We start from the raw sequence: 14,057 nt of genomic DNA, 5'->3' as shown, positions 1-14,057 counted from the left end.
GGAGATCCAACTGAGGCAGCACAAGGGAACTCTCGAAAGAAGAACAAGGCTAGAGGAAGATCTGAGACAAAGAAATCTGACTTTTACCAGAGCTGACCAGAGGAAAGCACAAACACAGTCCCCCACTACAACCAGGAAACATTAACGCCACTGCATCCTTGCTGCTTTCTCATGTGGAAGTCTATTTAATGTGAAAACAAGGTGCTATCTAATTAGCACACAGAAAAGAAAATTAAGTGAATTTTTGAAAGAAAACAATACTGTCAATATACTATTAAAACAAATTAAAATGGTAAAAGTTATTGTACTTTAAGTAAAAATAAAAGAGCAAAAATGTCAATCCCAGTTTTGGATTACTTTAATTAACAAAAAAAATGCATATAGCAGAGGATAGTTTCAATCTGCCTACCTCTGGGTTATGGACCCAGCATGCTTCCATTACAGTACTCTGCTGCACATGTAAGTGCAAGAGATCCTGAAGCACTCACTCATCATGGGAAAGTACCAATGTGTTTCTTCATTGGTTGATGGAAGAAACATCTTACAAAAACTCTCCACATTATTGACTTTTTAAAATGTTTCTAGGAAACGTTCTAGATGAATGCTTATTAGCCTTTTTCAGTATATGCTTTTGCAAAGTGTCGCTGTGGCGCAATCAGTTAGTGTGTAAGGCTATTAACCAAAAAGTTGGTGGTTCAATCCCACCCAGGGACGTAATTGACCTTGTTATCAGATTTTGGTGATCTTTATGTAGACAAGTAAAAATTTCAAACCCCCTCTTATGGTGTAGGGTACCTGGCCTTCTCTGATGTAATCAGAGTTAGATTTGATTCAGTGATTTTATAAAAACAGCTAGGAAGCACAATTTAGCAGTGGGTTGCAGAGAAAAAGAAATATGCTGGCAAAAAAATCCAATTGAGTGATTAAACAGCTCTTCATTTTCTGGCTTTATTTTTATGCTAACAAATTTGTTCTCTGAAAAGTGTCCACAAAGCCAAGTCTCTGATTAACACCTTTGTAGGGATGGTTTTTCACCTATTACTAAATTAAACTTGCTTCATTGGAAAGGCAGCAAGATGCATCCTCATTTCAATGTCTACTGAAATAATACAGGTTGACACCAGGAAACATTAACGCCACTGCATCCTTGCTGCTTTCGCATGTTGAAGTCTGTTTAATGTGAAAACAAGGTGATATCTAATTAGCACACAGGTAAGGAATTAAGAAAATCTTTATTCAAGGGTGAAGGTGTTTCTCACAAAATCGTTACCCCAATGCATCATTGAAATTCAAGCTGGAAAGATGATTTTAATATATCACTTGTACATTTTGTATTGCTCTTCTGGTGACAATGTAGTTTGTTTTTGTCAATTACCATTTTAATAATAGGGTAAAGAAAATTAAGTGGATTTTTGAAAGAAAACAATACTGTCAATATACTATTAAAACAAATTAAAAAGGTAAAAGTTATTGCACTTTAAGTAAAAATAAAAGAGCAAAAATATCAATCCCAGTTTTGGATTACTTTAATTAACAAAAAAAAATGCATATAGCAGAGGATAGTTTCAATCTGCCTACCTCTGGGTTATGGGCCCAGCATTTTTCCATTGCAGTACTCTGCTGCACATGTAAGTGCAAGAGATCCTGAAGCACTCACTCATCATGGGAAAGTACCAATGTGTTTCTTCGTTGGTTGATGGAAGAAACATCTTACAAAAACTCTCCAGATTATTGACTTTTTAAAGTTTTTCTAGGAAACGTTCTAGATGAATGCTTATTAGCCTTTGTCAGTATGTACGTTTGTAAAGTGTCTCTGTGGCGCAATCTGTTGGTGTGTTTGGTTATTAATCACAGGGTTGGTGGTTCAATCCCACGCAGGGATGTAATTGACCTTGTTATCAGATTTTGGTGATCTTTAAGTAGACAAGTCAAAATTTCAAACCCCCTTCTTATGGTGTAGGGTACCTGGCCTACTCTGATGTAATCAGAGTTAGATTTGAATCAGTGATTTTATAAAAAAAACAGCTAGGAAGCACAATTTAGCAGTGGGTTGCAGAGAAAAAAGAAATATGCTGGCAGAAAAATCCAATTGAGTGATTAAACAGCTCTTCATTTTCTGGCTTTATTTTTATGCTAACGAATTTGTTCTCTGAAAAGTGTCCACAAAGCCAAGTATCTGATTAACATATTTGTAGGGATGGTTTTTCACCTATTACTAAATTAAACTTGCTTCATTGGAAAGGCAGCAAGATGCATCCTCATTTCAATATCTACTGAAATAATACAGGTTGACACCAGGAAACATTAACGCCACTGCATCCTTGCTGCTTTCTCATGTGGAAGTCTGTTTAATGTGAAAACAAGGTGATATCTAATTAGCACACAGGTAAGGAATTAAGAAAATCTTTATTTAAGGGTGAAGATGTTTCTCACAAAATCGTTGCCCCAATGCATCATTGAAATTCAAGCTGGAAAGATGATTTTAATATATCACTTGTACATTTTGTATTGCTCTTCTGGTGACAATGTAGTTTGTTTTTGTCAATTACCATTTTAATAATCGGGTAAAGAAAATTAATAGGATTTTTGAAAGAAAACAATACTGTCAATATACTATTAAAACAAATTAAAATGGTAAAAGTTATTGTACTTTAAGTAAAAATAAAAGCTAAAATATCAATCCCAGTTTTGGATTACTTTAATGAACAAAAAAAAAATGCATATAGCAAAGGATAGTTTCAATCTGCCTACCTCTGGGTTATGGGCCCAGCATGCTTCCATTGCAGTACTCTGCTGCACATGTAAGTGCAAGAGATCCTGAAGCACTCACTCATCATGCGAAAGTACCAATGTGTTTCTTCATTGGTTGCTGGAAGAAACATCTTACAAAAACTCTCCAGATTATTGACTTTTTAAAGTTTTTCTAGGAAACGTTCTAGATGAATGCTTATTAGTCTTTGTCAGTATGTACTTTTCGCAAAGTGTCTCTGTGGCGCAATCGGTTAGTGTGTTCAGCTATTAATCAAAAGGTTGGTGGTTCAATCCCATCCAGGGACGTAATTGACCTTGTGATCAGATTTTGGTAATATTTAAGTAGACAAGTCAAAATTGCAAACCCCCTCTTATGGTGTAGGGTACCTGGCCTTCTCTGATGTAATCAGAGTTAGATTTGATTAAGTGATTTTATAAAAAAACAGCTAGGAAGCACAATTTAGCAGTGGGTTGCAGAGAAAAAGAAAAATGCTGGCAGAAAAATCCAATTAAGTGATTAAACAGCTCTTCATTTTCTGGCTTTATTTTTATGATTACAAATTTGTTCTCTGAAAAGTGTCCACAAAGCCAAGTATCTGATTAACATCTTTGTAGGGATGGTTTTTCACCTATTACTAAATTAAACTTGCTTCATTGGAAAGGCAGCAAGATGCATCCTCATTTCAATATCTACGGAAATAATACAGGTTGACACCAGGAAACATTAACGCCACTGCATCTTTGCTGTTTTCTCATGTGGAAGTCTGTTTAATGTGAAAACAAGGTGATATCTAATTAGCACACAGGTAAGGAATTAAGAAAATCTTTATTTAAGGGTGAAGATGTTTCTCACAAAATCGTTGCCCCAATGCATCATTGAAATTCAAGCTGGAAAGATGATTTTAATATATCACTTGTACATTTTGTATTGCTCTTCTGGTGACAATGTAGTTTGTTTTTGTCAATTACCATTTTAATAATCGGGTAAAGAAAATTAAGTGGATTTTTGAAAGAAAACAATACTGTCAATATACTCTTAAAACAAATTAAAATGGTAAAAGTTATTGTACTTTAAGTAAAAATAAAAGAGCAAAAATATCAATCCCAGTTTTGGATTACTTTAATTAACAAAAAAAAATGCATATAGCAGAGGATAGTTTCAATCTGCCTACCTCTGGGTTATGGACCCAGCATGCTTCCATTACAGTACTCTGCTGCACATGTAAGTGCAAGAGGTCCTGAAGCACTCACTTATCATGGGAAAGTACCAATGTGTTTCTTCATTGGTTGATGGAAGAAACATCTTACAAAAACTCTCCACATTATTGACTTTTTAAAATGTTTCTAGGAATCGTTCTAGATGAATGCTTATTAGCCTTTGTCAGTATGTACTTTTGCAAAGTGTAGCTGTGGCGCAATCAGTTAGTGTGTAAGGCTATTAACCAAAAGGTTGGTTGTTCAATCCCACCCAGGGACTTAATTGACCTTGTTATCAGATTTTGGTGATCTTTAAGTAGACAAGTCAAAATTTCAAACCCCCTGTTATGGTGTAGGGTACCTGGCCTTCTCTGATGTAATCAGAGTTAGATTTGATTCAGTGATTTTATAAAAACAGCTAGGAAGCACAATTTGGCAGTGGGTTGCAGAGAAAAAGAAATATGCTGGCAGAAAAATCCAATTGAGTGATTAAACAGCTCTTCATTTTCTGGCTTTATTTTTATACTAACTAATTTGTTCTCTGAAAAGTGTCCACAAAGCCAAGTATCTGATTAACATATTTGTAGGGATGGTTTTTCACCTATTACTAAATTAAACTTGCTTCATTGGAAAGGCAGCAAGATGCATCCTCATTTCAATATCTACTGAAATAATACAGGTTGATACCAGGAAACATTAACGCCACTGCATCCTTGCTGCTTTCTCATGTGGAAGTCTGTTTAATGTGAAAACAAGGTGATATCTAATTAGCACACAGGTAAGGAATTAAGAAAATCTTTATTTAAGGGTGAAGATGTTTCTCACAAAATCGTTGCCCCAATGCATCATTGAAATTCAAGCTGGAAAGATGATTTTAATATATCACTTGTACATTTTGTATTGCTCTTATGGTGACAATGTAGTTTGTATTTGTCAATTACCATTTTAATAATAGGGTAAAGAAAATTAAGTGGATTTTTGAAAGAAAACAATACTGTCAATATACTATTAAAACAAATTAAAATGGTAAAAGTTATTGTACTTTAAGTAAAAATAAAAGCTAAAATATCAATCCCAGTTTTGGATTACTTTAATGAACAAAAAAAAAAATTCATATAGCAAAGGATAGTTTCAATCTGCCTACCTCTGGGTTATGGGCCCAGCATGCTTCCATTGCAGTACTCTGCTGCACATGTAAGTGCAAGAGATCCTGAAGCACTCACTCATCATGCGAAAGTACCAATGTGTTTCTTCATTGGTTGCTGGAAGAAACATCTTACAAAAACTCTCCAGATTATTGACTTTTTAAAGTTTTTCTAGGAAACGTTCTAGATGAATGCTTATTAGTCTTTGTCAGTATGTACTTTTCGCAAAGTGTCTCTGTGGCGCAATCGGTTAGTGTGTTCAGCTATTAATCAAAAGGTTGGTGGTTCAATCCCATCCAGGGACGTAATTGACCTTGTGATCAGATTTTGGTAATATTTAAGTAGACAAGTCAAAATTGCAAACCCCCTCTTATGGTGTAGGGTACCTGGCCTTCTCTGATGTAATCAGAGTTAGATTTGATTAAGTGATTTTATAAAAAAACAGCTAGGAAGCACAATTTAGCAGTGGGTTGCAGAGAAAAAGAAAAATGCTGGCAGAAAAATCCAATTAAGTGATTAAACAGCTCTTCATTTTCTGGCTTTATTTTTATGATTACAAATTTGTTCTCTGAAAAGTGTCCACAAAGCCAAGTATCTGATTAACATCTTTGTAGGGATGGTTTTTCACCTATTACTAAATTAAACTTGCTTCATTGGAAAGGCAGCAAGATGCATCCTCATTTCAATATCTACGGAAATAATACAGGTTGACACCAGGAAACATTAACGCCACTGCATCTTTGCTGTTTTCTCATGTGGAAGTCTGTTTAATGTGAAAACAAGGTGATATCTAATTAGCACACAGGTAAGGAATTAAGAAAATCTTTATTTAAGGGTGAAGATGTTTCTCACAAAATCGTTGCCCCAATGCATCATTGAAATTCAAGCTGGAAAGATGATTTTAATATATCACTTGTACATTTTGTATTGCTCTTCTGGTGACAATGTAGTTTGTTTTTGTCAATTACCATTTTAATAATCGGGTAAAGAAAATTAAGTGGATTTTTGAAAGAAAACAATACTGTCAATATACTCTTAAAACAAATTAAAATGGTAAAAGTTATTGTACTTTAAGTAAAAATAAAAGAGCAAAAATATCAATCCCAGTTTTGGATTACTTTAATTAACAAAAAAAAATGCATATAGCAGAGGATAGTTTCAATCTGCCTACCTCTGGGTTATGGACCCAGCATGCTTCCATTACAGTACTCTGCTGCACATGTAAGTGCAAGAGGTCCTGAAGCACTCACTTATCATGGGAAAGTACCAATGTGTTTCTTCATTGGTTGATGGAAGAAACATCTTACAAAAACTCTCCACATTATTGACTTTTTAAAATGTTTCTAGGAATCGTTCTAGATGAATGCTTATTAGCCTTTGTCAGTATGTACTTTTGCAAAGTGTAGCTGTGGCGCAATCAGTTAGTGTGTAAGGCTATTAACCAAAAGGTTGGTTGTTCAATCCCACCCAGGGACTTAATTGACCTTGTTATCAGATTTTGGTGATCTTTAAGTAGACAAGTCAAAATTTCAAACCCCCTGTTATGGTGTAGGGTACCTGGCCTTCTCTGATGTAATCAGAGTTAGATTTGATTCAGTGATTTTATAAAAACAGCTAGGAAGCACAATTTGGCAGTGGGTTGCAGAGAAAAAGAAATATGCTGGCAGAAAAATCCAATTGAGTGATTAAACAGCTCTTCATTTTCTGGCTTTATTTTTATACTAACTAATTTGTTCTCTGAAAAGTGTCCACAAAGCCAAGTATCTGATTAACATATTTGTAGGGATGGTTTTTCACCTATTACTAAATTAAACTTGCTTCATTGGAAAGGCAGCAAGATGCATCCTCATTTCAATATCTACTGAAATAATACAGGTTGATACCAGGAAACATTAACGCCACTGCATCCTTGCTGCTTTCTCATGTGGAAGTCTGTTTAATGTGAAAACAAGGTGATATCTAATTAGCACACAGGTAAGGAATTAAGAAAATCTTTATTTAAGGGTGAAGATGTTTCTCACAAAATCGTTGCCCCAATGCATCATTGAAATTCAAGCTGGAAAGATGATTTTAATATATCACTTGTACATTTTGTATTGCTCTTATGGTGACAATGTAGTTTGTATTTGTCAATTACCATTTTAATAATAGGGTAAAGAAAATTAAGTGGATTTTTGAAAGAAAACAATACTGTCAATATACTATTAAAACAAATTAAAATGGTAAAAGTTATTGTACTTTAAGTAAAAATAAAAGCTAAAATATCAATCCCAGTTTTGGATTACTTTAATGAACAAAAAAAAAAATTCATATAGCAAAGGATAGTTTCAATCTGCCTACCTCTGGGTTATGGGCCCAGCATGCTTCCATTGCAGTACTCTGCTGCACATGTAAGTGCAAGAGATCCTGAAGCACTCACTCATCATGCGAAAGTACCAATGTGTTTCTTCATTGGTTGCTGGAAGAAACATCTTACAAAAACTCTCCAGATTATTGACTTTTTAAAGTTTTTCTAGGAAACGTTCTAGATGAATGCTTATTAGTCTTTGTCAGTATGTGCTTTGTGCAAAGTGTCGCTGTGGCGCAATCAGTTAGTGTGTAAGGCTGTTAACCAAAAGGTTGGTGGTTCAATCCCACCCAGGGACTTAATTGACCTTGTTATCAGATTTTGGTGATATTTAAGTAGACAAGTCAAAATTGCAAACCCCCTCTTATGGTATAGGGTACCTGGCCTTCTCTGATGTAATCAGAGTTAGATTTGATTAAGTGATTTTATAAAAAAACAGCTAGGAAGCACAATTTAGCAGTGGGTTGCAGAGAAAAAGAAAAATGCTGGCAGAAAAATCCAATTGAGTGATTAAACAGCTCTTCATTTTCTGGCTTTATTTTTATGATTACAAATTTGTTCTCTGAAAAGTGTCCACAAAGCCAAGTATCTGATTAACATCTTTGTAGGGATGGTTTTTCACCTATTACTAAATTAAACTTGCTTCATTGGAAAGGCAGCAAGATGCATCCTCATTTCAATATCTACGGAAATAATACAGGTTGACACCAGGAAACATTAACGCCACTGCATCTTTGCTGTTTTCTCATGTGGAAGTCTGTTTAATGTGAAAACAAGGTGATATCTAATTAGCACACAGGTAAGGAATTAAGAAAATCTTTATTTAAGGGTGAAGATGTTTCTCACAAAATCGTTGCCCCAATGCATCATTGAAATTCAAGCTGGAAAGATGATTTTAATATATCACTTGTACATTTTGTATTGCTCTTCTGGTGACAATGTAGTTTGTTTTTGTCAATTACCATTTTAATAATCGGGTAAAGAAAATTAATTGGATTTTTGAAAGAAAACAATACTGTCAATATACTATTAAAACAAATTAAAATGGTAAAAGTTATTGTACTTTAAGTAAAAATAAAAGAGCAAAAATATCAATCCCAGTTTTGGATTACTTTAATTAACAAAAAAAAATGCATATAGCAGAGGATAGTTTCAATCTGCCTACCTCTGGGTTATGGACCCAGCATGCTTCCATTACAGTACTCTGCTGCACATGTAAGTGCAAAAGATCCTGAAGCACTCACTCATCATGGGAAAGTACCAATGTGTTTCTTCATTGGTTGATGGAAGAAACATCTTACAAAAACTCTCCACATTATTGACTTTTTAAAATGTTTCTAGGAATCGTTCTAGATGAATGCTTATTAGCCTTTGTCAGTATGTACTTCTGCAAAGTGTCGCTGTGGCGCAATCAGTTAGTGTGTAAGGCTGTTAACCAAAAGGTTGGTGGTTCAATCCCACCCAGGGACTTAATTGACCTTGTTATTAGATTTTGGTGATCTTTAAGTAGACAAGTCAAAATTTCAAACCCCCTGTTATGGTGTAGGGTACCTGGCCTTCTCTGATGTAATCAGAGTTAGATTTGATTCAGTGATTTTATAAAAACAGCTAGGAAGCACAATTTAGCAGTGGGTTGCAGAGAAAAAGAAATATGCTGGCAGAAAAATCCAATTGAGTGATTAAACAGCTCTTCATTTTCTGGCTTTATTTTTATGCTAACAAATTTGTGCTCTGAAAAGTGTCCACAAAGCCAAGTATCTGATTAACACCTTTGTAGGGATGGTTTTTCACCTATTATTAAATTAAACTTGCTTCATTGGAAAGGCAGCAAGTGATGTCATCCAAGCAGTGGGTCAAAGTTGGCTTCAAACCTCGTCTGCTTATGAAAAGAGAAAAGGGGTATGCAGGGCATGGCGGCCTTTTGCGGTGCTTGGATGACCCCTAGTTCGCATTAAATAATGCAGTCGAGTTTCCCACATTTGGGGAAATCACAGGGGTCAGCATACCCAGAATGCAATGAATGAACTGCACCCTGGGAGAACAGTCTTCATGACCATGGTATCTCCTATGCAAAATAAGTATGATTTGGGATAGGGCTGGGGAGGGCCGCTGCTCAGGCACATCTCTGTCAAGTAAAGGAGATTCAACTGAGGCAGCACAAGGGAACTCTCATCTGGGGACAACACCTGCAGGGAGAACACATATTTTCAGATGAACATGGGAGGGCAGAAGGCTGCCTAATACTGAAGCACCCTCAAACAACAAACCAAATGCAACAACTAGTGCAAGTATTCCTGGGGGAAGGCCTGCAGCAGATGGATTTGCATATGGCGATGTCATCCAAGCAGTGGGTCAAAGTTGGCTTCAACCCTCGTCTGCATATGAAAAGAGAAAAGGGGCGTGCAGGGCATGGCGGCCTTTTGCGGCACTTGGATGACCCCTAGTTCGCATTAAACACCTCCACCCTCCGTCGGTGTGGGGCTCATGTTGGCTATGCCCCAGCCCCTGAAGGATTCAAGCTGATTTCTTGCAGCAGCTGGGCACTGTAACAGCTCCAGAGCTGCTCTGTAAGGCAAGTAAAAGGGTGTGGGCCCTGCAGCACTACCTGGAGGGGGGAGGTGTTTAATGCGAACTAGGGGTCATCCAAGCACTGCAAAAGGCCGCCATGCCCTGCATGCCCCTTTTCTCTTTTCATATGCAGATGAGGGTTCCAGTCAACTTTGGCCCACTGCTTGGATAACATCACCGTATGCAAATCCGTCTTCTGCAGACCTTCCCCCAGGAATGCTTGTACTAGTTGTTGCATTTGGTTTGTTGTTTGGGGTGCTTCAGTATTAGGCAGCCTTCTGCTCTCCCATGTTCATCTGAAAATATGTGTTCTCCCTGCAGTTGTTGTCCCCAGATGAGAGTTCCCTTGTGCTGCCTCAGTTGAATCTCCTTAACTTGACAGAGATGTGCCTGAGCAGCGGCCCTCCCCAGCCCTATCCCAAATCATACTTATTTTGCATAGGAGATACCATGGTCATGAAGATTGTTCTCCCAGGGTGAGGTTCATTCATTGCATTCTGGGTATGCTGACCCCTGTGATTTCCCCAAATGTGGGAAACTCGACTGCATTATTTGTGGTAGTGGGGGACTGTGTTTGTGCTTTCCTCTGGTCAGCTCTGGTAAAAGTCAGATTTCTTTGTCTCAGATCTTCCTCTAGCCTTGTTCTTTTTTCGAGAGTTTCCTTGTGCTGCCTCAGTTGGATCTCCTTCACTTGACAGGGGGGAGCCCGAGCAGCGACCCTCCCCAGCTCAAGCCCAACTCCTACTTACCTGCCAAGTGAGATACTATGATCAGGAAGGTGCTTCTCCCAGGGCAAGGCTCACCCATTGCACTCTGGGTGTGCTGCTCCTACGATTTCCCCAAATGTGGGACACTTGACTGCATAATTTGTGTTTCCTCTGGTCGGCTACTCGTATAATTCAGATCTCTTTGTCTCAGGTCTCTCTCCAGCCTAGTTTGCTGTCTGTTTCCACTTCTCTTTTCTTGAGCCCCTGCCTTCTATGCCCTTGTGCACTCTCCTGACTTCTCCTGTCTGCTTACTTTGTGCCTTCCAACGCACAATGCAAACTACAGGTAGTGCTGCAGGGCCAACACCCTTTTACTTGCCTTACAGAGCAGCTCTGGAGCTGTTACAGTGCCCAGCTGCTGCAAGAAATCAGCTTGAATGCTTCAGGGGCTGGGGCATAGCCAACATGAGCAGCAAGATGCAGCACTGGACTATTAGTAATGTACTGTTGTATGCTGAGCACCACAATGCAGCACAAGACAATGAGCAGTGATACTGAGCACTGATGAGGATACTACTGAGAACTGACACTGAGCAGGAGAGACACACTACTAGTATTACTGAGCAGCAATAAGTAACCACTGATACTGGGCACTGATATTGAGATTTCCACTGAGAGAACATAGCCACGTCCTCTCCGCTCTCTCTTCAATGCACGAGTAAAAATGGCGGCAACGCGCAGCTCTTTATATGGAATCCGAATCTCGCGAGAATCCGACAGCGGGATGATGACATTTTCCCTTGTTCAGGTTTTCCGAGTCAGGCGGGAACAACCGAGCCTGCCTCGGACCAGTGTAAACCACGTGGAGTTCGTAGGGAATTCGGTTCTCGGAGAACCGAACCCGCTCCTCTATATATACTATATTACTATGTTACTGTAGTATACAGAACACCACAATGCAATGAGCAGTGATAGTGAGCACTGATGAGGATACTAGAACTGACACTGAGCAGCAAGATGCAGCACTGGACTATTAGTAATGTACTGTAGTATGCTGAGCACCACAATGCAGCACAAGACAATGAGCAGTGATACTGAGCACTGATGAGGATACTACTGAGAACTGACACTGAGCAGGAGAGACACACTACTAGTATTACTGAGCAGCAATAAGTAACCACTGATACTGAGCACTGATATTGAGATTTCCACTGAGAGAACATAGCCACGTCCTCTCCGCTCTCTCTTCAATGCACGAGTAAAAATGGCAGCAACGCGCAGCTCTTTATATGGAATCCGAATCTCGCAAGAATCCGACAGCGGGATGATGACATTTTCCCTTGTTCAGGTTTTCCGAGTCAGGCGGGAACAACCGAGCCTGCCTCGGACCAGTGTAAACCACGTGGAGTTCGTGGGGAATTCGGTTCTCGGAGAACCGAACCCGCTCCTCTCTACCTTATACCCATCAATTTTTTTATTTTCAATCTAAGCCCCTGCAGTTTTCTGTAAGCATCTGCTTCGCTATGATGATCAACAAGTCACAAGGGCAAACACTCAGGGCTTGAGGCGTAGATCTTAGGACCAGCTGCTACAAGCATGGCAGAGGTGTCACTATCACTGGTGACACCCAGAGAGGTGGCGAGGGAGATTGTAATGCAGTGCGCGCAGATAAACAGCGCAATGGTAAAAAGGAGGCATGGTTTCATAGGTAGGGGCGTGGCCTGGTGGCCTGAATCTACATTTTGTTGCTCCGGGTGTCCCGGGGGTTGGGGGCTGCACCCGGGGACTAGTGTGTGAGCTGTGCTGGCTCCTGCACAGTGACAGGGCATGGCCACCCAGCATGACGCCTCCCTTCTTGACCATGCTGTAATTGCAGTCGCACTGCAGTTCAGCGTGATCATAAAAAATGGTGTAGGCTCCTGCTGGTGCAGGCTGTAGAGAAAAGCTGCTGTGACCACGCCCCCTGTGTCTCCTCCGTTGCAGACCCCATTTTGAAGCCTTGCCCCCGGACTAAGAGAAAAGTATGCCCTTGCGCACTATCCTGACTTCTCCTCCCGTCTGCTTAATTTGTGCCTTCCAACGCACAATGCGAACAACAGGTGGTGCTGCAGGGCCCACACCCTTTTTCTTGCCTTACAGAACAGCTCTGGAGCTGTTACAGTGCCCAGCTGCTGCAAGAAATCAGCTTGAATGCTTCAGGGGATGGGGCATGGCCAACATGAGCCCCACACCAAAGGAGGGTGGGGGTGTTTAATGCGAACTAGGGGTCATCCAAGCACTGCAAAAGGCCGCCATGCCCTGCATGCCCCTTTTCTCTTTTCATATGCAGAAGAGGGTTCCAGTCAACTTTGGCCCACTGCTTGGATAACATCACCGTATGCAAATCCGTCTGCTGCAGACCTTCCCCCAGGAGTGCTTGTACTAGTTGTTGCATATGGTTTGATATTTGATGGTGCTTCAGTATTAGGCAGCCTTCCGCCCTCCCATGTTCATCTGAAAAGATGTGGTCTCCCTGCAGTTGTTGTCCCCAGATGAGAGTTCCCTTGTGCTGCCTCAGTTGAATCTCCTTTACTTGACAGAGATGTGCCTGAGCAGCGGCCCTCACCAGCCCTATCCCAAATCATACTTATTTTGCATAGGAGATACCATGGTCATGAAGATTGTTCTCCCAGGGTGAGGTTCATTCATTGCATTCTGGGTATGCTGACCCCTGTGATTTTCCCAAATGTGGGAAACTCGACTGCATTATTTGTGGTAGTGGGGGACTGTGTTTGTGCTTTCCTCTGGTCAGCTCTGGTAAAAGTCAGATTTCTTTGTCTCAGATCTTCCTCTAGCCTTGTTCTTCTTTCGAGAGTTCCCTGGTGCTGCCTCAGTTGGATCTCCTTCACTTCACAGGGGGGAACCCGAGCAGCGACCCTCCCCAGCTCTAGCCCAACTCCTACTTACCTGCCAGGTGAGATACTATGATCATGAAGGTGCTTCTCCCAGGGCAAGGCTCAACCATTGCACTCTGGGTGTGCTGCTCCTGCGATTTCCCCAAATGTGGGAAACTTGACTGCATAATTTGTGTTTCCCCTCGTCGGCTCTCGTATAATTCAGATCTCTTTGTCTCAGGTCTCTCTACAGCCTAGTTTGCTGTCTGTTTCCACTTCTCTTTTCTTGAGCCGCTCCCTTCTATGCCCTTGCGCACTATCCTGACTTCTCCCGTCTGCTTACTTCGTGCCTTCCAACGCACAATGCGAACTACAGGTAGTGCTGCAGGGCCCACACCCTTTTACTTGCCTTACAGAGTAGCTCTGGAGCAGTTACAGTGCCCAGCTGCTGCAAGAAATCAGCTTGAAT

General features: G+C 40.0%; 3 non-coding genes and 2 pseudogenes across 3 annotated transcripts; 4 read left to right on the top strand and 1 right to left on the bottom strand.

Moving 5' to 3' along the window:
• Positions 1-9,343: 9,343 nt before the first annotated feature.
• LOC135001847 (U1 spliceosomal RNA) lies at positions 9,344-9,522 on the bottom strand (annotated as a pseudogene).
• A 911-nt stretch (positions 9,523-10,433) lies between these two features.
• LOC135001890 (U1 spliceosomal RNA) lies at positions 10,434-10,597 on the top strand. The gene has a single exon (XR_010203209.1). It is a non-coding gene; the product is annotated as a U1 spliceosomal RNA (small nuclear RNA).
• Positions 10,598-10,749: 152 nt separating this feature from the next.
• LOC135001900 (U1 spliceosomal RNA) lies at positions 10,750-10,913 on the top strand. The gene has a single exon (XR_010203217.1). It is a non-coding gene; the product is annotated as a U1 spliceosomal RNA (small nuclear RNA).
• A 2,424-nt stretch (positions 10,914-13,337) lies between these two features.
• On the top strand, positions 13,338-13,501 carry LOC135001861 (U1 spliceosomal RNA). Its single transcript, XR_010203181.1, has one exon. It is a non-coding gene; the product is annotated as a U1 spliceosomal RNA (small nuclear RNA).
• A 152-nt stretch (positions 13,502-13,653) lies between these two features.
• Positions 13,654-13,789, top strand: LOC135001904 (U1 spliceosomal RNA; annotated as a pseudogene).
• The last annotated feature ends 268 nt before the right edge of the window (positions 13,790-14,057 follow it).

Source organism: Pseudophryne corroboree, unplaced genomic scaffold, assembly GCF_028390025.1.
Source record: "Pseudophryne corroboree isolate aPseCor3 unplaced genomic scaffold, aPseCor3.hap2 scaffold_1678, whole genome shotgun sequence".
Lineage (NCBI taxonomy): Eukaryota > Metazoa > Chordata > Amphibia > Anura > Myobatrachidae > Pseudophryne > Pseudophryne corroboree.
Note: the sequence above shows the minus strand (reverse complement) of the source record. Positions and strands in the feature narration are given on the sequence as shown.